Source organism: Ranitomeya imitator, chromosome 8, assembly GCF_032444005.1.
Source record: "Ranitomeya imitator isolate aRanImi1 chromosome 8, aRanImi1.pri, whole genome shotgun sequence".
NCBI lineage: Eukaryota > Metazoa > Chordata > Amphibia > Anura > Dendrobatidae > Ranitomeya > Ranitomeya imitator.
The window spans coordinates 179,534,634-179,560,804 of record NC_091289.1 but is presented as its reverse complement, the minus strand read 5'-3'; the positions used below and the strand labels follow the sequence as shown (position 1 = coordinate 179,560,804).

Sequence of the window (26,171 nt, the reverse complement as noted above, 5' to 3'; positions counted from 1 at the left end):
TAACCATAAAGGGATCCTAACCCTAACCCTAACGGGATCCTAACCCTATCCCTAGCCCTACCCCAAACCCTAAAGGGATCCTAACCCTACCCCTAACCCTAAAGGGATCCTAACCCTAACCCTACCCCTAATCCCTTTAGGGTTAGGATCCCTTTAGGCTTAGGGTTAGGATCCCTTTAGGCTTAGGGTTAGGATCCCTTTAGGCTTAGGCCGGCTTCACACTCAGCGTATGAAAATACGGTCCGTATATTACGGCCGTAATACGCTGAAATGTCCCGAAAATAGTGGTCCGTAGCTCCTCCGTAGGCAGGGTGTGTCAGCGTTTTTTGCGCATGGCATCCTCCGTATGTAATCCGTATGGCATCCGTACTGCGTGGTTTTCTCGCAGGCTTGCAAAACCAACATATCGCTATAGAAATGATCCATGTGTCCCAAAAAGAAAAAAAAAAAAAAAATATATATATATATATATATATATATATATATATATATATATATACTGTGTATGTATATGTATATATGTATGTATGTATGTATGTATGTATGTATGTATGTATGTATGTATATATATATATATATATATATATATATGTCATTAGACACATATATGTATATATATTAATATTTTTTCCAGCGCTATACAGCTTGAAAGCCGGTAATTCAATTACCGGCTTTTTCTTTCTCCTTCCTAAAACCCGACATGATTTGAGACATGGTTTACATACAGTAAACCATGTCTTCTCTCCATTTTTTTTGCAGATTCCACACTACTAATGTCAGTAGTGTGTATCTGCAAAATTTGGCCGTTCTAGCTCTTAAAATAAAGGGTTAAATGGCGGGAAAAATTGGCGTGGGCTCCCGCGCAATTTTCTCCGCCAGAGTAGTAAAGCCAGTGACTGAGGGCAGATATTAATAGCCTGGAGAGGGTCCACGGTTATTGGCCCCCCCTGGCTACAAATATCTGCCCCCAGCCACCCCAGAAAAGGCACATCTGGAAGATGCGCCTATTCTGGCACTTGGCCACTCTCTTCCCATTCCCGTGTAGCGGTGGGATATGGGGTAATGAAGGGTTAATGCCACCTTGCTATTGTAAGGTGACATTAAGCCTAATTAATAATGGAGAGGCGTCAATTATGACACCTATCCATTATTAATCCAATTGAATGAAAGGGTTAAATAAAACACAAACACATTATTTAAAATTATTTTAATGAAATAAAAACAATGGTTGTTGGAGTATTTTATTCTACGCCCAATCCAGTCACTGAAGACCCTCCTTCTGTGAAAGAAAAAACATAATAAACCAACAATATACTTACCCTCCGCAGATCTGTAACGTCCAACGATGTAAATCCTTCTGAAGGGGTTAAAACATTTTGCAGCAAGGAGCTTTGCTAATGCAATGCTACTCCTCGCTGCAAAACCCCGGGGAATGAGTCTAAATATAGATCAATGAGCTATATTTAGCTTCATTTGCGGTGAGGCGCCCTCTGCTGGCTGTTCATAGATCGTGGGAACTTTCCTAGAAAGCTCCCAGGCTTTCTAGGTAAGTTCCCACGATCTATGAACATCCAGCAGAGGGCGCCTCACCGCAGATGAAGCTAAATATAGATCATTGATCTATATTTAGACTCATTCCCCGGGGTTTTGCAGCGAGGAGTAGCATTGCATTAGCACAGCTCCTTGCTGCAAAATGTTTTAACCCCTTCAGAAGGATTTACATCGTTGGACGTTACAGATCTGCGGAGGGTAAGGATATTGTTGGTTTATTATGTTTTTTCTTTCACAGAAGGAGGGTCTTCAGTGACTGGATTGGGCGTAGAATAAAATACTCCAACAACCATTGTTTTTATTTCATTAAAATAATTTTAAATAATGTGTTTGTGTTTTATTTAACCCTTTACTACAATTGGATTAATAATGGATAGGTGTCATAATTGACGCCTCTCCATTATTAATTAGGCTTAATGTCACCTTACAATAGCAAGGTGGCATTAACCCTTCATTACCCCATATCCCACCGCTACACGGGAATGGGAAGAGAGTGGCCAAGTGCCAGAATAGGCGCATCTTCCAGATGTGCCTTTTCTGGGGTGGCTGGGGGCAGATATTTGTAGCCAGGGGGGGCCCAATAACCGTGGACCCTCTCCAGGCTATTAATATCTGCCCTCAGTCACTGGCTTTACTACTCTGGCGGAGAAAAGTGCGCGGGAGCCCACGCCAATTTTTTCCGCCATTTAACCCTTTATTTTAAGAGCTAGAACGGCCAAATTTTGCAGATACACACTACTGACATTAGTAGTGTGGAATCTGCAAAAAAAAAAAAATGGAGAGAAGACATGGTTTACTGTATGTAAACCATGTCTCAAATCATGTCGGGTTTTAGGAAGGAGAAAGAAAAAGCCGGTAATTGAATTACCGGCTTTCAAGCTGTATAGCGCTGGAATAAATATTAATATATATACATATATGTGTCTCACTGACATATATATATATATATACCTATTCTATGTGTACACATTTATTCTACCTATTCTACTGTAAGCTGTCAGTGTGATTTTACTGTACACCGCACTGAATTACCGGCTTTTCTCTCTAACAGCGCTGCGTATTTCTCGCAAGTCACACTGCTTGTCCGTGTGTAATCCGTATTTTTCACGCTTCCATAGACTTTCATTGGCGTATTTCTTGCGCAGTACGGTGACAAACGCAGCATGCTGCGATTTTGTACGGCCGTAGAAAGCCGTATAATACTGATCAGTAAAATACGGCAGATAGGAGCAGGGGCATAGAGAATAATTGTGCCGTATTTTTTGCGAGTTTTACGGATGTAGTTTCTGCGCTCTTACGTCCGTAAAACTCGCAAGTGTGAAGCCGGCCTTATGGTTAGGATCCCTTTAGGCTTAGGGTTAGGATCCCTTTAGGCTTAGGGCTCATCTCCACTTGCTAGGAAAACGGACGAGTGCAATCCGATAAAAAAATCGGATTGCACTCGGACCAATGTTAATCAATATGTGACACTCCATTTGCGATTTTTTTCCCAGCCGAAATCGGACTGAGAAAAATCTGTGTCGGCTGAGAAAAAAAAAAAATCGCAGCATGCTGCGTATTGCTGAGATTCTCGGACGAGACTCGCCAATGCAAGTCAATGGGTGCGAGAAAAAAAAACGCACAGCACTCGCACCATGCGAGTGCTGTCCGATTTTTACGCACCCGTGTCCTTAGAAAAGCCGGCAATTCAGCGCAGAGTACAGTAAAATCACACTGACAGGTTAGATGAGAGTAGATATATACACATAGAATAGGTATATATACATATATATATATATGTCAGGGAGACACCTATATATATATATTTATATTTAATGCAGCGTGAGATTGAATTACCAGCTTTAAAGCTATTACCGGCTTTTGCTTTCTCCTTCACAAACCCGACATGATATGAGACCTGGTTTACATACAGTAAACCATCTCATATCACCATTTTTTTTTGCATATTCCACACTACTAATGTTAGTAGTGTGTATATGCAAAATTTGGGCGTTCTAGCTATTATATTTAAGGGTTAAATGGCGGAAAAAATTGGCGTGGGCTCCCGCACAATTTTCTCCGCCAGAGTAGTAAAGCCAGTGACTGAGGGCAGATATTAATAGCCTGGAGAGGGTCCATGGTTATTGGCCCCCCCCCCTGGCTAAAAATATCTGCCCCCAGCCACCCCAGAAAAGGCACATCTGGAAGATGCGCCTATTCTGGCACTTGGCCACTCTCTTCCCATTCCCGTGTAGCGGTGGGATATGGGGTAATGAAGGGTTAATGCCACCTTGCTATTGTAAGGTGACATTAAGCCTAATTAATAATGGAGAGGCGTCAATTATGACACCTATCCATTATTAATCCAATTGAATGAAAGGGTTAAATAAAACACAAACACATTATTTAAAATTATTTTAATGAAATAAAAACAATGGTTGTTGGAGTATTTTATTCTACGCCCAATCCAATCACTGAAGACCCTCGTTCTGTGAAAGAAAAAACATAATAAACCAACAATATACTTACCCTCCGCAGATCTGTAACGTCCAACTATGTAAATCCTTCTGAAGGGGTTAAATCATTTTGCAGCAAGGATGTTTGCTAATGCAGGCTGCTCCTCGCTGCAAAACCCCGGGGAATGAGTCTAAATATAGATCAATGAGCTATATTTAGCTTCATTTGCGGTGAGGCGCCCTCTGCTGGCTGTTTATAGATCGTGGGAACTTGCCTAGAAAGCCTGGGAGCTTTCTAGGAAATTTCCCACGATCTATGAACAGCCAGCAGAGGGCGCCTCACCGCAAATGAAGCTAAATATAGCTCATTGATCTATATTTAGACTCATTCCCAGGGGTTTTGCAGCGAGAAGTAGCCTGCATTAGCAAAGCTCCTGGCTGCAAAATGTTTTAACCCCTTCAGAAGGATTTACATCGTTGGACTTTACAGATCTGTGGAAGGTAAGTATATTGTTGGTTTATTTTTTATTTTTTGTCACAGAACGAGGGTCTTCACTGAGTGGATTTGGCGTTAAATAAAAAATTACAACAACCTTTGTTTTTATTTCATTAAAATAATTTTTAACCCCTTAATCCCATATGACGTACTATCCCGTCCAGGTGACCTGGGACTTAATTCCCATGGACGGGATAGTACGTCATATGCGATCGGCCGCGCTCACGGGGGGAGCGCGGCCGATCGCGGCCGGGTGTCAGCTGCCTATCGCAGCTGACATCCGGCACTATGTGCCAGGAGCGGTCACGGACCGCTCCCGGCACATTAACCCCCGGCACACCGCGATCAAAGATGATCGCGGTGTGCCGGCGGTGCAGGGAAGCATCGCGCAGGGAGGGGGCTCCCTGCGGGCTTCCCTGAGACGATCGGTACACGGTGATGTGCTCACCGTGTACCGAGCATCTTCTCCCTGCAGTCCCCGGATCCAAAATGGCCGCCGGGCTGCATCCGGGTCCTGCAGGGAGCACTTCCGGGTCAGGATCAGGCTGCAGCTGCAGCTCTAATCCTGCCCGGCTGTATGTTAGATCACCGATCTAACAGAGTGCTGTGCACACTGTCAGATCGGTGATCTGTGATGTCCCCCCCTGGGACAAAGTGAAAAAGTAAAAAAAAAAATTTCCACACTTGTAAAAAAAAAAATAAAAAAAAAATTCCTAAATAAAGCAGAAAAAAAAAAATATTATTCCCATAAATACATTTCTTTACATAAAAAAAAAACAAAAAAACAATAAAAGTACACATATTTAGTATCGCCGCGTCCGTAACGACCCGACCTATAAAACTGGCCCACTAGTTAACCCCTTCAGTGAACACCGTAAGAAAAAAAAAAAAAAAACGAGCCAAAAAACAACGCTTTATTATCATAACGCTGAACAAAGAGTGGAATAACACGCGATCAAAAAGACGGATATAAATAACCATGGTACCTCTGAAAACGTCATCTTGTCCCGCAAAAAACGAGCCGCCATATAGCATCATAACCAAAAAAATAAAAAAGTTATAGTCCTCTGAATAAAGCGATGCCAAAATAATTATTTTTTCTATAAAATAGCTTTTATCGTATAAAAGCGCCAAAACATAAAAAAAATGATATAAATGAGGTGTCGCTGTAATCGTACTGACCCGAAGAATAAAACTGCTTCATCAATTTTACCAAACGCGGAACGGTATAAACGCCTCCCCCAAAAGAAATTCATGAATAGCTGGTTTTTGGTCATTCTGCCTCACAAAAAAATCGGAATAAAAAGCGATCAAAAACTGTCACGTGTCCGAAAATGTAACCGATAAAAACGTCAACTCGTCCCGCAAAAAACAAGACCTCACATGACTCTGTGGACCAAAATATGGAAAAATTATAGGTCTCAAAATGTGGAGACGCAAAAACTTTTTTGCTATAAAAAGCGTCTTTTAGTGTGTGACGGCTGCCAATCATAAAAATCCGCTAAAAAACTCGCTATAAAAGTAAATCAAACCCCCCTTCATCACCCCCTTAGTTAGGCTAGGTTCACATTGCGTTAATGGGTTAACGCTAACGGACAGCGTTGCACGGCGAAAATGTCACAATTAACGCCGTGCAACGGGTCCGTTAGCACAACCATTGACAGCAATGTGATTTTCAGGTGTAGCGCATCGCTAGAGCGTGCCATTTTCGGCTCGCGCTAGCAAGGTGCCATTCTTTTGTGGCGCGCCTCAGACGCTGCTTGCAGCGTCCGCGGCGCGCCCGAGGTCCGATCCCCGATCTTCCAGAGCGGGGACGTTAACGCGACCACTAAACACGACACCTAAAAAGACATTGTGTTAGCGCAATCCGCTAGTGCTAAACGGATTTCCCTAAGGCTAGGTTCACATTGCGTCAAGTACATGGCGTCAAACGGATGCGTTAAACGCATGTACAGAAACGGAGCAAAAATATGTGAAATTCGTCGTCACGGTAACGCTAGCGTTAACGCATGTGATCGCGTTTTTTCATTTTGATGTCCGTTTACGAAGTATCCGTTTGTCTGCGTTTGTCACTGTCAATAAAGTTGTTCTTTTTTTTTTTTTTTTTCCCTTTTGTCATTGTCGGGTGTGGGCACAGACTCATTCTCCATTTTGAAAGCATTGAGTGAACTTCTGCTAGCAAGATGTTTGTGTCTGAGCTCGTCAGATTTCGCTTGATGCGGTTGCGACTTCGGCAGAGAAAGCGTAGTTCGCAAAGGAGATATTGGATCCACGAAGTGAATTTCTTGCGGAGTACATATGGTGCCTTTCACACCCTGTATGTGCAGCTTCGGGATCATCCCTTCAAATTCCAACGCTATCTACGGATGTCCATTGAGACCTTTGATGTTCTGCTCTCACATGTGAAGGATGAGATACATCATCATCGCAGCACTTTTCGTGAAAGCATCAGTGCGGAGCAACGTTTAGTAGTGACTGTGAGGTAATTATACATTTTTTGTATCATTCTATTGACAAAGACTAGATCTCGGTATCGTGTGGCCTAATGTTCATTTTGCAATTGTATATTATATTGTCAACTAGCCTTTAGATGATCATTAAAATCCTAATTTTTTTTTTTTTGTTTTTGAATGTCAACAGATATCTGGCTACCGGAGAAACTTTTGCGTCACTGCATTACCAGTTTCGACTTGGGAAGTCAACAATTTGTCAACTGGTTCGGGAAACTTGTGATGCCATTTGGAACAACTTGCAACCACTTGTGCTACCAACACCAACATCAGAAATGTGGCTAGCAATTTCCCAACAGTTCGAGGATGTGGCTAATTTCCCCAATTGTATTGGTGCCGTGGACGGAAAGCACATTCGGATTCAGAAACCTGCACATAGTGGTTCCCTCTACTATAACTATAAGAAATACTTTTCTATAGTATTGATGGCGATTGCGGATGCCAGGTACCGTTTTGTTGCTGTGGATATTGGAGCTTATGGCCGGACTAACGATTCCAGAGTATTCAGAGACTCCAACATGGGCCAATGTTTGTACAACCAAAGTTTAAACATACCGTCATCACGACCTCTTCCGGGGACCGAAGGCCCAAGTTTGCCCTATGTTTTAGTTGGTGATGAGGCCTTCCAACTAGGACAAAATCTCCTCAAGCCCTACTCAAGCCGTAGTCTACACTCCAGCAGGCGCATTTTTAATTATCGCTTGAGCCGGGCTAGACGTTATGTGGAGTGTGCCTTTGGGATTTTGACATTAAAATGGCGGATTTTACTAACCTGCATGCAACTGCAACCAGACAATGTGGACCGTGTTGTGAAGGCATGCATCTGTCTGCACAATTTTGTGGCGAGACATGAACCCCAGTTGGTAGACCCCAATGATTGTGAGTCGAACCTCAGTAGCATTGAATCGACTACAGTTCGTTCTGCATCACAAATAATGAGGATTCGTGATCAATTTGCACACTACTTCACACATGAAGGCCAGGTTCCATGGCAAGACAGACACGTGTGAAAATAATTTAAAGTCTTCCTGATGTCGTGTAAAAAGTTACGTAGTGTAAAAAGTTATGTTGTTTAACCTGATGTCGTGTAAAAAGTTACGTAGTGTAAAAAGTTATGTTGTTTAACCTGATGTCGTGTAAAAAGTTACGTAGTGTAAAAAGTTATGTTGTTTAACCTGATGTCGTGTAAAAAGTTACGTAGTGTAAAAAGTTATGTTGTTTAACCTGATGTCGTGTAAAAAGTTACCTTATGTCGTGTAAAAAGTTAAAGTTAAAGTCATACAAGAATCTGAAATTTGAAACAGTTTACTAAATGTTTTTGTATTTTCCCAACAAACTGTTGGTACACAGGTGTAACATATGATATCCCATAGGGATGAAAAAAAAAAGGAAAATAGAAATTAACAACAAAACCCCCCCCCCAAAAAAAAAATTCCAACGCGGTAATTGCACCTGGCTGTGGACAGTGAACTGTACTAAAGACTTTGGTACTGCACGGGAGTATTGTCTGCCCAACTATATGATGGACTACTACATTGTCTTTGAGGTTCCACGCTCGTTTCACCCCGGCCTCTATATTGAGGGTTGTAGGGCGGCATGTCCAGTCTTCTTCTTCCCGATGGAGCGGGTTCCTCGGTGCCCACAAATTCCTCTACAAGCTCGTTAAGTCTTTGTCGAAACATAAGGTTTCTATGTGCCGGGATATTTTGTACTACAGGCACATAGGATAATAAAAGTAGCTTCCACTCATTAGCAGAGTAGACAGACTCGCGTGCTTGCAGCTCGGTAATTTCTCGTCTCAGGTCTTTGAGCTCACTGCGACACATGTCCTCTACCCGTTGGAGTCCATCCACGATAATTGCATCTGCTTCATCTTTTTGAGATGCTCGCTTGCGTCCACGCTGTGATTGCAACCGGGCACTCACACCTGCAGCAACAGTGCTTCTATCCGCAGATCGTGGCTCGGTGATGCCAGACACATCTTCAGGTTGCGTTGGTTCCACTGAAGAAGGCTCAAGTTCCTCTGCTGGTCTAGGAGCAGCGGTACTGCATATCGTGCTGTAACCCAAAAACAAAAATTACTTATTTTCCTTTAAACAATTTAGTCTCGCACACAGACCTTCTTGTACTTACGAGCGCTGAGACACTGTTTTCTGAAGAAAGAGCAGTTGGTCATAATGCACATACGGTGTCACCCGTTTGCCACTTGATCCGCTTGGTGCATTCTGACTGTTCCGGTAGTCACGGACAAAGCGATCGCGGATGGACTTCCAACGGGTATGGACAGCATCGGCTTTAAATTTAAAAAAAAAAAATATATATATAAAAATAGTAGATTGTGTTAAGATATAGGAAAAATTGTTCATAGTTTGCTACGATAGTTGATATATAAATAGTAGATAGATAGTTGTTAGATAAGAAATAGTGTAGAAATAGTGTATAGATAGATAGATATATAGTGTACAGATAGTTGATAATTGAGAGATAGATAGCAGACAACAAGTGGATAGGTTGATAGGATAGAAAATTTTTTTTTTTTTAAACATTTTCCGATGTTACGTCACCAATATTTACCAATTTTTTTCTTTGAGGTTGTCGACTTCTCCATGTATCGGGGATCAAAGTGACAGATTATTTGATCCCACAACTTCCGGTTCTTCACGATGTCATGGTGGGAGCTGTCGCTCTGGTCCCATATGGAGGGGTTGGCTTCCACAAGGTTAATAAGTGTCTCATTGTGGATAGTCAATGGCTCTTCGTCAACGACAATCCTTTTTTTTTTTGGCGCTGACTTGGACTATGTAAACACAAAACGTTATGTTGATAGTGTCAATTTCACTGGATGGCCATATTCATATATACAGAGATAGATAGATACATAGATATAGCAATATATAGATATATAGATAGATAGATAGATGTAGATAGATAGATATACATTGATAGATAGATAGATAGATACATAGATATTGATAGATAGATATATAGATAGATAGATAGATACATAGATATTGATAGATAGATATATAGATAGATAGATACATAGATAGATAGATAGATATAGATTGATAGATAGATATTGATAGATAGATATATAGATAGATAGATACATAGATATAGATAGATAGATAGATAGATACAAAGATATTGATAGATAGATATATAGATAGATACATAGATTTAGATAGATAGATATAGATAGATAGATACATAGATATTGATAGATAGATACATAGATATAGATAGACAAATAGATGGAGCGATAGATAGTTGATAGATAGTTTATAGGTATAGTAGATAGAAAGTGAATAGATAGATTGTTGGTAAATATTGGATAGAATATTTCTATTTTATATTTACCACTGGCAGTTGTGGCGACGACAGACGGCTAGGGACCTTTTTTCTTTTTTGTCCTCCTTGTGCCACAACCTATTGTGTATGTAAAATGTAAAAAAAAATATTTTAACATTAAATAATGTTAACATTCATTGGATCAATAAATTTATGCCTGAAAAATTCAACATGTGTGCTATGTACCTTTGTTGTTTTTGCGTGTTTTTTTGGGGGAGGTCTAACAGCCTTGGGCTCAGAAGACTCCTATTCACAATAAAACAATAAACAGGATTGTTATGCCTAGCTCAATACAATGGAGTTTCACACAACATGGTTTTTTAAAGTGCAAGCCTACCGACTCAGAAGAAAAAATCGCAGACACGCTGCTGCTGCTGACATCTGTATCCGACATCTGTGTGCAACAAAACAATACATTTTTAGTACACACACATCCGACGGACATTACAGACTCCCATGATGTATACAGAGATATATAATATATAGAAATGTACTTACAATTTAGCTACGGCAAAACACTCTGTCACGTGCAGGAGACTTTGTGTGAGTGGGATATTTTAATGGCCGAAGTCACATTTCCTGTCACATGACCACATGTGACCACCTTCAAAAGCTATTAAAACGTGTGGTTCTATTTGGAAATTTTTCATGATTTGCGTCTGACTGCGTTTGCCATAGCCTTCTATGGCAGAATGAACGCTTCCGTTAGTAGTGCGTTAGCTTGGCCGGACCCGAAAACGCTGCAAGCCGCGTTGAAGGTCCGTCAGAAAAAAAACGTTATGTGACAAACGCATACCAATTTAGGGATGCGTCACGATGCGTCAGACAATGCAAGTCTATGGGCGCGTTAGTATGTGCGTTACATTGCGTTTTTACTACTTAAAAACGAGTCCGTTAGACGGACACACCTAGCGCAATGTGAACCCAGCCTAACGCAATGTGAACCTAGCCTTAGGGAAAAATAATAAAATTAAAAAAAATGTATTTATTTCCATTTTCCGGTTAGGGTTAGGGTTAGGGCTAGGGTTGGGGCTAGGGTTAGGGTTTGGATTACATTTACGGTTGGGATTAGGGTTGGGATTAGAATTAGGGGTGTGTCTGGGTTAGGTGTGTGGTTAGGGTTACAGTTGGGATTAGGGTTAGTGGTGCGTTTGGATTAGGGTTTCATTTATAATTGGGGGGTTTCCACTGTTTAGACACATCAGGGGCTCTCCAAACGCGACATGGCGTCCGATCTCAATTCCAGCCAATTCTGCATTGAAAAAGTAAAACAGTGCTCCTTCACTTCCGAGCTCTCCCGTGCGCCCAAACAGGGGTTTACCCCAACATATGGGGTATCAGCGTACTCGAGACAAATTGGACAACAACTTTTTGGGTCCAAGTTCTCTTGTTATCCTTGGGAAAATAAAAATTTGGGGGGCTAAAAATCATTTTTGTGGGAAAAAAAAGGATTTTTATTTTCACGGCTCTGCGTTGTAAACTGTAGTGAAACACTTGGGGGTTCAAAGTTTTCACAACACATCTAGATAAGTTCCATGGGAGGTCTAGTTTCCAATATGGGGTCACTTGTGGGTGGTTTCTACTGTTTGGGTACATCAGGGGCTCTGCAAATGCAACGTGACGCCTGCAGACCAATCCATCTAAGTCTGCATTCCAAATGGCGCTCCTTCCCTTCCGAGCTCTGCCATGAGCCCAAACAGTGGTTCCCCCCCACATATGGGGTATCAGCGTACTCAGGACAAATTGAACAACAACTTTTGGGGTCCAATTTATTCTGTTACCCTTGTAAAAATACAAAGCTGGGGGCTAAAAAATCATTTTTGTGAAAAAAAAAAGAATTTTTATTTTCACGGGTCTGCGTTATAAACTGTAGTGAAACACTTAGGGGTTCAAAGTTCTCACAACACATCTAGATAAGTTCCATGGGAGGTCTAGTTTCTAATATGGGGTCACTTGTGGGGGGTTTGTACTGTTTGGGTACATCAGGGGCTCTGCAAATGCAACGTGACTCCTGCAGACCAATCCATCTAAGTCTGCATTCCAAATGGTGCTCCTTCCCTTCCGAGCTCTGCCATGCGCCCAAACAGTGGTTCCCCCCCACATATGGGGTATCAGCGTACTCAGGACAAATTGGACAACAACTTTTGGGGTCCAATTTATTATGTTACCCTTGTGAAAATACAAAACTGGGGGCTAAAAAATTTTTGCGAAAAAAAAATAAATTTATTTTAACGGCTCTGCGTTATAAACTGTAGTGAAACACTTGGGGGTTCAAAGCTCTCAAAACACATCTAGATAAGTTCCTTAGAGGGTCTAGTTTCCAAAATGGTGTCACTTGTGGGGGTTTTTAATGTTTAGGCACATCAGGGGCTCTCCAAACCAACATGGCGTCCCATCTTAATTCCAGTCAATTTTGCATTGAAAAGTCAAATGGCGCTCCTTCCCTTCCGAGCTCTGCTATGCACCCAAAAAGTGGTTTACCCCCACATATGGGGTATCGTCGCACTCAGGACAAATTGCACAACAACTTTTGTGGTCTAATTTCTTCTCTTACCCTTGGGAAAATAAAAAATTGGGGGCGAAAAGATCATTTTTGTGAAAAAATAAGATTTTTTATTTTTACGGCTCTGCATTATAAACTTCTGTGAAGCACTTGTTGGGTCAAAGTGCTCACCACACATCTAGATAAGTTCCTTAAGGGGTCTACTTTTCAAAATGGTGTCACTTGTGAGGGGTTCCAATGTTTAGGCACATCAGGGGCTCTCCAAACGCAACATGGCGTCCCATCTCAATTCCAGTCAATTTTGCATTGAAAAGTCAAATGGCGCTCCTTTCCTTCCGAGCTCTGCCATGCGCCCAAACAGTGGTTTACCCCCACATATGGGGTATCGTCGCACTCAGGACAAATTGCACAACAACTTTTGTGGTCTAATTTCTTCTCTTACCCTTGGGAAAATAAAAAATTGGTGGCGAAAAGATTATTTTTGTGAAAAAATATGATTTTTTATTTTTACGGCTCTGCATTATAAACTTCTGTGAAGCACTTGTTGGGTCAAAGTGCTCACCACACCTCTAGATAAGTTCCTTAAGGGGTCTACTTTCCAAAATGGTGTCACTTGTGGGGATTTCAATGTTTAGGCACATCAGGGGCTCTCCAAACGCAACATGGCATCCCATCTCAATTCCAGTCAATTTTGCATTGAAAAGTAAAATGGCGCTCCTTCCCTTCCGAGCTCTGCCATACGCCCAAACAATGGTTTACACCCATATACGGGGTATCAGCGTACTCAGGACAAATTGGCCAACAATTTTTGAGGTTCAATTTCTTCTCTTACTCTTGGGAAAATAAAAAATTGGGGGCGAAAAGATCATTTTTGTGAAAAAATATGATTTTTTATTTTTACGGCTCTGCATTATAAACTTCTGTGAAGCAATTGGTGGGTCAAAGTGGTCACCACACATCTAGATAAGTTCCTTAGGGTGTCTACTTTCCAAAATGGTGTCACTTGTGGGGGGTTTCGATGTTTAGGCACATCAGTGGCTCTCCAAACGCAACATGGTGTCCCATCTCAATTCCTGTCAATTTTGCATTTAAAAGTCAAATGGCGCTCCTTCCCTTCCGAGCTCTGCCATGCGCCCAAACAGTGGTTTACCCCCACATATGGGGTATCAGCGTACTCAGTACAGATTGTACAACAATGTTTGGCATCCATTTTATCCTGTTACCCTTGGTAAAATAAAACAAATTGGAGCTGAAATAAATTTTGTGTGAAAAAAAGTTAAATATTCATTTTTATTTAAACATTCCAAAAATTCCTGTGAAACCCCTGAAGGGTTAATAAACTTCTTGAATGTGGTTTTGAGCACCTTGAGGGGTGCAGTTTTTAGAATGGTGTCACACTTGGGTATTTTCTATCATATAGACCCCTCAAAATGACATCAAATGAGATGTGGTCCCTAAAAAAAAATGGTGTTGTAAAAATGAGAAATTGCTGGTCAACTTTGAACCCTTATAACTCCCTAACAAAAAAAAATTTTGGTTCCAAAATTGTGCTGATGTAAAGTAGACATGTGGGAAATGTTACTTATTAAGTATTTTGCGTGACATATCTCTGTGATTTAAGGGCATAAAAATTTAAAGTTGGAAAATTGCGAAATTTTCAAAATTTTCGCCAAATTTCCGTTTTTTTCACAAATAAACGCAAGTTATATCGAATAAATGTTACTACTAAAATGAAGTACAATATGTCACGAGAAAACAATGTCAGAATCGCCAAGATCCGTTGAAGCGTTCCAGAGTTATAACCTCATAAAGGGACAGTGGTCAGAATTGTAAAAATTGGCCCGGTCATTAACGTGCAAACCACCCTCGGGGCTTAAGGGGTTAATAATGTGTGTGTATTTTTTTAACCCTTTCTTTCAATTGGATTAATAATGGATAGGTGTCATAATTGACGCCTCTCCATTATTAATTAGGCTTAATGTCACCTTACAATTGCAAGGTGCCATTAACCCTTCATTACCCCATATCCCACCGCTACACGGGAATGGGAAGAGAGTGGCCAAGTGCCAGAATAGGCGCATCTTCCAGATGTGCCTTTTCTGGGGTGGCTGGGGGCAGGTGTTTTTAGCCAGGGGGGGGCCAATAACCATGGACCCTCTCCAGGCTATTAATATCTGCCCTCAGTCACTGGCTTTACTACTCTGGCGGAGAAAATTGTGCGGGAGCCCACGCCAATTTTTTCCGCCATTTAACCCTTAAATATAATAGCTAGAACGCCCAAATTTTGCATATACACACTACTAACATTAGTAGTGTGGAATATGCAAAAAAAATGGTGATATGAGATGGTTTACTGTATGTAAACCAGGTCTCATATCATGTCGGGTTTGTGAAGGAGAAAGCAAAAACCGGTAATTGAATTACCAGCTTTAAAGCTATCTAGCGCTGCATTAAATATAAATATATATATATATAGGTGTCTCCCTGACATATATATATGTATATATACCTATTCTATGTGTATATATCTACTCTAATCTAACCTGTCACTGTGATTTTACTGTACTCTGCGCTGAATTACCGGCTTTTCAAAGGAGACCCGTGCGTAAAAATCGGACAGCAATACGGATGTCATACGGATGTTGCGATAAAAAAAAAAAAAATCGCATGACACTCGCATGGCACTCGCAGACGTTACATCAGTTTTTTCGGTCCGTAAATCGGACCGTTTTTTTCTCACACAAGTGGAGATGAGCCTTTAGGGTTAGGATCCCTTTAGGCTTAGGGTTAGGATCCCTTTAGGCTTAGGGTTAGGATCCCTACCCCTAACTATTTCTGTTTATAGTGGGTTTTTTACTTTATTTTGATGATTGGCAGCTGTCACACATTTCTCAGCATGCGTTTAAAAAACGCAAACGCATGAAAAAACGCATGTAAACGTGTCAAAACGCTGCGTTTTTTTCACCACATGCAAAAACGCATGCGTAAAAAAAACGCAGCGTTTGCACGCTTTTACATGCGGTTTTTTTTTTTTTTAAATGCATGCGCTTTGAAACGCAAGTGTGAAACCAGCCTTACACCAAGGTCCCTCAAACTTCCCTGGATACACCTGGAGAAGCACATCTGCAAAAACTCTTCTTATTTTACAGCCTGTATTAAACGCCAGAGCTGCACTTACAATTCAGCAACCAAGCTGTGACAATGAAGGCAGGAGAGCTAAGTTTTTTTTTCTTACACTTTCCAGAATACAACTCACTAAAGGTAGCACAAAATACTGGGATGTTAAAGCTCCGAAGTCTACAGAATAGTGAGTGCAGCTCTGGGGTATAATACAGGATGTAACCCAGAATCAGTAATGTAATGTATGTACAAAGTGACTGCACCAGCAGAATAGTGAGTGCAGCTCTGGGGTATAATACAGGATGTAACTCAGGATCAGTAATGTAATGTATGTACACCGTGACTGCACCAGCAGAATAGTGAGTGCAGCTCTGGAGTATAATACAGGGTGTAATTCAGGATCAGTACAAGATAAGTAATGTAATGTATGTACACAGTGACTGCACCAGCAGAATAGTGAGTGCAGCTCTGGAGTATAATACAGGATGCAACTCAGGGTCAGTACAGGATCAGTAATGTAATGCATGTACACCGTGACTGCACCAGCAGAATGGTGAGTGCAGCTCTGGAGTATAATACAGGGTGTAATTCAGGATCAGTACAAGATAAGTAATGTAATGTATGTACACAGTGACTGCACCAGCAGAATAGTGAGTGCAGCTCTGGGGTATACTACAGGATGTAACTCAGGATCTGTACCTGTGCTCACAATTTACACTGTGACCAGTGTAACTTGGAAACTTGGGCTGAAAGGTGGCAGATGAGGTTTAACAATGATAAATGTAAGGTTATACACATGGGAAGAAGGAATCAATGTCACCATTACACACTGAATGGGAAACCACTGGGTAAATCTGACAGGGAGAAGGACTTGGGGATCCTAGTTAATGATAAACTTACCTGGAGCAGCCAGTGCCAGGCAGCAGCTGCCAAGGCAAACAGGATCATGGGGTGCATTAAAAGAGGTATGTATACACATGATGAGAGCATTATACTGCCTCTGTACAAATCCCTAGTTAGACCGCACATGGAGTACTGTGTCCAGTTTTGGGCACCGGTGCTCAGGAAGGATATAATGGAACTAGAGAGAGTACAAAGGAGGGCAACAAAATTAATAAAGGGGATGGGAGAACTACAATACCCAGATAGATTAGCGAAATTAGGATTATTTAGTCTAGAAAAAAGACGACTGAGGGGCGATCTAATAACCATGTATAAGTATATAAGGGGACAATACAAATATCTCGCTGAGGATCTGTTTATACCAAGGAAGGTGACGGGCACAAGGGGGCATTCTTTGCGTCTGGAGGAGAGAAGGTTTTTCCACCAACATAGAAGAGGATTCTTTACTGTTAGGGCAGTGAGAATCTGGAATTGCTTGCCTGAGGAGGTGGTGATGGTGAACTCAGTCGAGGGGTTCAAGAGAGGCCTGGATGTCTTCCTGGAGCAGAACAATATTGTATCATACAATTATTAGGTTCTGTAGAAGGACGTAGATCTGGGGATTTATTATGATGGAATATAGGCTGAACTGGATGGACAAATGTCTTTTTTCGGCCTTACTAAGGCTACGTTCACATTAGCGTTTCCCGACGCAGCGTCGGGAAACGCAGCGGCGACGCACGCGTCATGCGCCCCTATGTTTAACATGGGGGACGCATGCGTTTTTCGCGTTGCGTTTTCCGACATGTGCGTCGTTTTTGACGCTAGCGTCGGACGCAAGAAAATGCAACAAGTTGCATTTTTCTTGCGTCCGATTTTCGTCAAAAAACGACGCACGCGTCGCAAAACGCAGCGTTTTTGCGTGCGTTTGCACGCGTTTTTGCGTGCGTCGTGCGTTGCGTCGCCGACGCAGCGGCGCGCAACGCTAATGTGAACGTAGCCTAACTATGTTACTATGTTACTATGACCATACATTCTTATGGTTACTGCTAGTTTCATCTATTGAGACCCATTACTGCTCATTACAATGAGGATGTCAGAGCCTTGCCGCCATTTTAATTATATTGTAATTGCAGATGTAGAACTATTACGAGTTAATAATTGGACATTTACTTCAGGAGTCCAGGTATATGCTGACACATCACCATCTTGTTCCACTGTCCTCACACAGGAACTTCTGTTGGTCTCGGACAAGTGATTTTCCTGATAAACCTGCTGATCTGGATTTCTGGGCGGTGGACTCTCAACATCATCACATAATTATTAACCTCTCCAAGCCCAGTCTCATCCCATGGGCATGAAAATTGCTGAGTAAGAGGAAAATGTGCACAAGGGCAGCAGATATCACTGAATACGGTTAGAAGGAAACCAGCAGATGAAAGCCACCAGTACCATCAGGTTACCAGAGGCAACATCTCCGTCCTGTCAGATTGTCATGAGCGCCATAACTATGACTAGGCTAATATGACCACTAGATTGCAATGATAATAATATGGAGATTACAGCTTTCCCTGATAATACGGCCGCAGTCTCTTCCACCCCAGGAGTCTCTATAAGTAGGTGTCATGGTTTTATGGAAACCTAGGCCTCAAATATCACAGTTGCCATGTTGGCCATAGCAACCAATCACACTGCAGCTTTCATCTTTCCAGAGCAGAGTAAGCCATGAAAGCTAAGCTCTGATTGGTTGCTATACGTAACATGGCCTACTCTTTATCTCAACAGGCCAGATTACCACAGTTTGTACTATGAGGCTGTTAGTTCAGGTTATTTTGTCCCCCACTACTAAGAGAATATTGATACGAGTTATTATTGTGGCATTTGTTTTCACTGTTTTTAGGTATTTACATGATCACAGCAACACCATGGCAGTTTTTACAAACATGACACTATTTTGCCTCAATTACGAAAATCACAGCAAAAAAAACAAACAAACATAAAAATCCCTCATGAGAATCTATCCAAAGGAAGATTAATTAGGCTATGTGCCCACGTTCCGGATTTTTAGCTTTTTTTTAGCGTTTTTGCGGTGGTTTTCCACCACAAAAACGCTTTAAAAATGCTTACATAAAGCATCCCATTATTTTAATGCATTCCGCAAATTTTGTGCACATGCTGCGTTTTTTTTTCCATAAAAAACAGCATCGCGGGAAAAAAAAACACAGCATGTTCATTAATTTTGCGGAAAATCTGCGGATTTGCTGCTATATTATTGTATTGGGACGCTCTGGAAAAAAAATGCGAAAAAAAATTAGCGAAAAAAGGTGAACAGATTTCTTGAGAAAGGAGTCCGGTTTTGATCAGGAAAATTCTGCGAACATTCTGCAACATGGGCACATAGCCTAAGACTATTTATATCACTGAAATACCCCCAAACTTAAATAAGAGGTTATCAGTGCCCCTCCAAAAACACTGGTGACCTTCAAACTAATTAGGAGGTAATCAGCGCCCCCTCCAGAACACTAATGACCCTCAAGCCTATTATAACTGATCAGTTCCCCCTCCAGGATACTAGAGACCACAAACCTAATTTATGAGATTATTAGTGCCCCCTCCACAGCACCAGTGACCCCCAAAGCTAATATAGCAGATCAGAGCCTCCTCCAGAACACTAGAGAGACCGCCAAACCTGTTATCAGATCCCCCTCCAGAACACTAGAGACCACCAAACCTGTTATCAGAGCCCCCTCCAGAACACTAGAGAGACCACCAAACCTGTTATCAGAGCCCCCTCCAGAACACTAGAGACCACCAAACCTGTTATCAGAGCCTCCTCCAGAACACTAGAGAGACCGCCAAACCTGTTATCAGAGCCTCCTCCAGAACACTAGAGACCACCAAACCTGTTATCAGAGCCCCCTCCAGAAGACTAGAGAGACCACCAAACCTGTTATCAGAGCCCCCTCCAGAACACTAGAGAGACCACCAAACCTGTTATCAGATCCCCCTCCAGAACACTAGAGACCACCAAACCTGTTATCAGCGCCCCCTCCAGAACACTAGAGAGACCGCCAAACCTGTTATCAGAGCCTCCTCCAGAACACTAGAGACCGCAAAACCTGTTATCAGAGCCTCCTCCAGAACACTAGAGACCACCAAACCTGTTATCAGAGCCCCCTCCAGAACACTAGAGACCGCAAAACCTGTTATCAGAGCCTCCTCCAGAACACTAGAGAGACCACCAAACCTGTTATCAGAGCCCCCTCCAGAACACTAGAGAGACCACCAAACCTGTTATCAGAGCCCCCTCCAGAACACTAGAGAGACCGCCAAACCTGTTATCAGAGCCCCCTCCAGAACACTAGAGACCACCAAACCTGTTATCAGAGCCCCCTCCAGAACACTAGAGACCACCAAACCTGTTATCAGAGCCTCCTCCAGAACACTAGAGAGACCACCAAACCTGTTATCAGAGCCCCCTCCAGAACACTAGAGAGACCACCAAACCTGTTACAGAGCCCCCTCCAGAACACTAGAGACCGCCAAACCTGTTATCAGAGCCCCCTCCAGAACACTAGAGAGACCACCAAACCTGTTATCAGAGCCCCCTCCAGAACACTAGAGAGACCACCAAACCTGTTATCAGAGCCCCCTCCAGAACACTAGAGACCACCAAACCTGTTATCAGAGCCTCCTCCAGAACACTAGAGAGACCACCAAACCTGTTATCAGAGCCCCCTCCAGAACACTAGAGAGACCACCAAACCTGTTATCAGAGCCCCCTCCAGAACACTAGAGACCACCAAACCTGTTATCAGAGCCCCCTCCAGAACACTAGAGACCGCAAAACCTGTTATCAGAGCCTCCTCCAGAACACTAGAGAGACCACCAAACCTGTTATCAGAGCCCCCTCCAGAACACTAGAGAGACCACCAAACCTGTTATCAGAGCCCCCTCCAGAACACTAGAGAGACCGCCAAACCTGTTATCAGAGCCCCCTCCAGAACACTAGAGACCACCAAACCTGTTATCAGAGCCCCCTCCAGAACACTAGAGACCACCAAACCTGTTATCAGAGCCTCCTCCAGAACACTAGAGAGACCACCAAACCTGTTATCAGAGCCCCCTCCAGAACACTAGAGAGACCACCAAACCTGTTATCAGAGCCCCCTCCAGAACACTAGAGAGACCACCAAACCTGTTATCAGAGCCCCCTCCAGAACACTAGAGAGACCACCAAACCTGTTATCAGAGCCCCCTCCAGAACACTAGAGACCGCCAAACCTGTTATCAGAGCCCCCTCCAGAAGACTAGAGACCACCAAACCTGTTATCAGAGCCCCCTCCAGTTGTAAAGAAATAACGATCCCACTCTCCAAAGTAACAAAACAAGCAGAGCAGGAAGTGTCTGACGCCCCTCACCCGGCACACAGGTGGTCCCAAAACCCAAAACTGCACAGAACCGCGCCTCAGTAATAGCGGAGATGCCTGCTCTTCCAGGGGACCCCAAAACTTCATAAAAGAGCCCCCGTAAAATAATAAATAGCTGCCCCCTCCCCAGCTGTGAGAACCGCCTCTTCTCAGGACACCATGCGCCCCTCATCCTGGAGCCGTCCCCTGCTGCGCCCTTCCTTCCAGGACCCGGGCCCCTGCACCCTTCCTTCCAGGACCCGGGCCCCTGCACCCTTCCTTCCAGGACCCGGGCCCCTGCGCCCTTCCTTCCAGGACCCGGGCCCCTGCGCCCTTCCTTCCAGGACCCGGGCCCCTGCACTCACCGTCCGGGCACTGCAGCCTGGTGTTGCGCTCCCAGCACTCGGCCGTCACTGTGCCAGGCTGCTGCAAGGAGCCCGTAGATATGAGGGCACGGAGGGTGTGGAGACAGCAGGGGGAGGGAAGCCCCAAAACGGCGCCCACATCCTGCACATAATATTAATCCCAAAATGTTACATTGTAACCAAGGCCGAGTAACCCCTGCCTGCCCGGCCAGCTCATCATCCCTTCCTGCAACAGTACCAGCTACTACCAGCTCCAGTATGTTAGGAGAACTACAAGTCCCAAGCACACTGTGAGGAATTACAAATCCCATCATGTTCTGGGCTTGAGGAATTGAATCCACCCGTGGTCTGTCTGTAAGGAACTACAAGTCCCAGCATGTTTTACCTGTAAGGGTACTTTCACACTAGCGTTTTTTTGTAAATCCGTCACAATGCGTCGTTTTGCAGAAAAAACGCATCCTGCAAAAGTGCTTGCAGGATGCGTTTTTTCCCCATAGACTTCTATTGGCGACGCATTTGCGACGGATTTGCACACTTCGCATCCGTCTTGCGACGGATGCGTCGTGCTTTGGCAGACCGTCGGGGAAAAAAAAACCCTACATGTAACGTTTTATTCTCCCGACGGACCACTTTTTCCGACCGCGCATGCGCGGCCGGAACTCCGCCCCCACCTCCCCGCACCTTACAATGGGGCAGCGGATGCGCCGGAAAAATGCATCCGCTGCACCCATTGTGCAAAGCGTTAAACGCTAGCGTCGGAATCTCTCCCCGACGCATTGCGACGGGGAGATTCCGACGCTAGTGTGAAAGAAGCCTTAGACCTTCTCCACACGTCCGTTTTTCAAGGACCGCAGATACAGACATACGCACTCGCTGTATTCAATGGTGATGCGCACATGTTAGATTTCTCACACGATGTGTCCACGTGAAAAGTCTGCAGACATCTCAGGGGTTTTTTGCGCAGCACGACAAAATGCGTCCCGCACACGTGCAAACTGATGACGTATGGATGACGTGTGTGTGTCCTCAGCGTGACACGTACCAGCGCCTGGGAGGAAGCAGGACAGTTCACCCTGTTCCCTAGTACCAGCCGGCTGCTGATGGCATCTCATCATTGTCTCCTGCTCTCAGCACGACCAGGTGACAATGATGGGGGTTGTATTCAGCAGCAGCTGGGTAATTCCTGAGTTAAGTAAAGAAATAGCAAAAAATAGGTAATTCTTTATTTTACACAGCCGCTATACAGCACTGTTTTTCCCAGGCGCCGCCACTTGTCACACGAACACACAGACGGCACACGGACAGCACACGTATACACGGATGTCACACCCCCGACATATGGATATCACATGGACATGGATCTCACCAGTACTCGTTTTTCCTGTACAGGAATCACCAGGACGTGCGAAGAAGGCCTAAGGTTGTGGAATATTTCATTTCTTTCATTTTGCCTGGGGGGGCTTATGTTACAGAAAGTACAAAACATTTCAATCTTCACCTATTTTTTCCTAGTCTAGGTTCAACTGGAACCTTGTAAAAGCCTCCAGGTACCATGTAAAATACTGGGATCTTCTTGTAGTAGAGGGGAATTTAAACCGGGTGCAACATGACTTAAAGGGAACCTGTCACCCCAAAAATCGTATATGAGCTGCGGCCACCGGCATCAGGGGCTTATCTACAGCATTCTAGAATACTGTAGATAAGCCCCCGATGTATCCTGAAAGATGAGAAAAAACAGGTTATATTATACTCACCCATGGGCGGTCCCGGTCCGGGTCTGATGTGTGTCGCGGTGTGGTCCAGGGCCTCCCATCTTCTTACGATGACGTCCTCTTCTTGTCTTCACGCTGCGGCTCCGGCGTACTTTGTCCTGTTGAGGGCAGAGCAAAGTACTGCAGTGCGCAGGTGCTGGGCCTCTCTGACCTTTCCCGGCATCTGTGCACTGCAGCGCACAATCGTACCGGGACCACCCCTGGGTGAGTATAATCTAACCTCTTTTTCTTATCTTTCAGGTTACATCCGGGGCTTATCTAAAGCATTACAGAATGCTATAGATAAGCCCCTGATCCCGGTGGCCGCAGCTCATCTTCGATTTTTGGGCTGACAGGTTCCCTTTAAGTGCATCCACTTCTTAATAACACTGCAGCCCCTGTGGAGACCCCATCACAATTCTGTAGCATGGACCACCAGTGCCCGAAGTAAATTAAAGGAGTTTTCTCAAGTTTGGAAGTTATTCCCCATTCATAGAAAAGGGACTATCTTCCCAACCAGTGGGACCCCCACCGATTCTGAGAATCCCCACTAATCTGAAGAGTACCAGGTGAATTATTATTATTATTATTATTATTATTTATTGTTATAGCGCCATTTATTCCATGGCGCTTTACATGTGAGGAGGGGTATACATAATAAAAACAAGTACAATAATCTTAAACAATACAAGTCATAACTGGTACAGTAGGAGAGAGGACCCTGCCCGCGAGGGCTCACAATCTACAAGGGATGGGTAGAGCTGGTCATGCAGCGGTTTGGTCGATCGGTGATTACTGCAGGTTGTAGGCTTGTCGGAAGAGGTAGGTACTGTAGGTAGGTCGTTCATTCTTAGACTGTCAGAGATAACTGACAGCAGCGTTCAGCTGGTCTTCAGCACTCCCATAAGAATGAATGGGGCATGATCGACCACTGCTTCATTCATATGGGGTTTTTCAGAACCACAATTCTATGGATTGGCGGGGTCACAGCAGTCGGACCCCAAGCAATTGGGAAGTTATAACTTCCAAATTTGAAACTACCCCTTTAAGTATTTAAGACTGTCTTGCACCTCTTATCCCCCAAAAACATGTATTGTATTTTATCATTATAATTTACATTCCAACATGAAATTTAGATGGCAAAAATATGTCCCATCCCCTGATGACACCACTAGCGCGGTGAAACTTGTTGGGGGAACGCTGGTGCTAAAATTTGTTGTCCTGTTCTGCCAATATGTATTAGCATCCCGGGTGCTATACACTATATAAATATAAATCAGCAGGAATACTGCATAAAATAACTGGAGATTTTTGAGACAGATTAGGCACAAAACATGTTATACCCTTTGTATATACTTTATTTTAATTAATAGAAATAAAAGTTAAATTTTATGGTCTTCTAGTGAGGGTTTATTTGGGGTTCTCCCCGATTTGGAAATTTTCAACTTGCAATTTTAAATATTTGACAGTTCTAAATCGTTTTATATATATATATATATATATATATATATATATATATATATATATATATATATATGACTGTGTTATTACCCTAGCCCCATATCTAACCCTATCACCAACTTTAGGGTTTGAAAAAGTATGGACAAATATTAAATTTATTGGTGGATTTGGGGGACATCGCACTTTATATAGGGGTCTGTTGTGGACATCATACTGTGTATATTGGGGGGCTGTGGTGACAATCTTACTGTGTGAGGGGCTGTGGGGCATCATACTTTGTGTAAGGTGTGTGGGGCAATCATACCATGGGGGGTCATCATACTTTGTGGGGGCATAATACTCTATGGGGTCATGAAAGGGGTATTGTAGTGAGTGAGACCACTTAGGGGCTTCAGTAGGGGCAAAATAAGTGTCTGTGTTCTGCAATACATTGACTTTTCTTTGTCTGGACTTTTCACCTGTTATTTCTATGCATGACCCTGCTAAGGAGCATTATTACAAAACAAAGGCACTGAGGGTTTTTATTATAAGGCACGATAGGGGGATCGTTATCATTTTTAGGGGAAGCTAGGAGTCATTATTATTAGGCCGGAGTCACACTAGAGCATAATACAGAGCATAACACTAGAGCATAAAAAATCGTATAGCACTCAGACCGATGTTAATCTATGGGGCAGCTCCTATCATCCGTTGTTTTTTCGGCCGTATAATATGTGCGTACGAAATCGCAGCATGCTGCGTTTGTCACCGTATTACGCCCAAAATATGCCAATGCAAGTCTATGGGTGCGAGAAAAACTTGCACACCACACGGACCATCAGTGTGACTTGTGAGAAATACGCACATGTGTCCTATAGAAAAGTCGGCAATTCAGTGCGGTGTACAGTAAAATCACGCTGATGGGTTAAAAATAGATAAAATAAATGTCTACACATTTTATAGGTAGATATATATATATATATATATATATATATATATATATATATATATATATATATATATGTGTAAGTGACACATATCTATATACATAATTGTCTAAGGGGTACTTCCGTCTGTCTGTCCTTCTGTCACGGTTATTCATTCGCTGATTGGTCTCGGCAGCTGCCTGTCATGGCTGCCGCGACCAATCAGCGACGGCCACAGTCCGATTAGTTCCTCCCCTACTCCCCTGCACTCACTGCCCGGCCCCCGCTCCATAATCCCCTCCACTCACCGCTCACACAGGGTTAATGGCAGCGGTAACGGCCCGCGGTGTAACGCCCTCCGTTACCGCTGCTATTAACCCTGTGTGTCCCCAACTATTTACTATTGATGCTGCCTATGCAGCATCAATAGTA

The 26,171-nt window shown here is 43.2% G+C and overlaps 1 protein-coding gene across 2 annotated transcripts in view; it reads right to left on the bottom strand.

Moving 5' to 3' along the window:
* Positions 1-21,761, bottom strand: part of AKR1A1 (aldo-keto reductase family 1 member A1) — a 34,092-nt gene extending 12,331 nt beyond the window's left edge. The window contains exon 1 of one of the 2 annotated variants that reach the window (XM_069738018.1): positions 21,623-21,761. The gene's annotated coding sequence lies outside the window, so the exon portion shown is untranslated. The remainder of the gene's footprint in view (positions 1-21,622) is intronic. The other variant, XM_069738020.1, reaches the window with a different exon arrangement.
* Between the last annotated feature and the right edge of the window lie 4,410 nt (positions 21,762-26,171).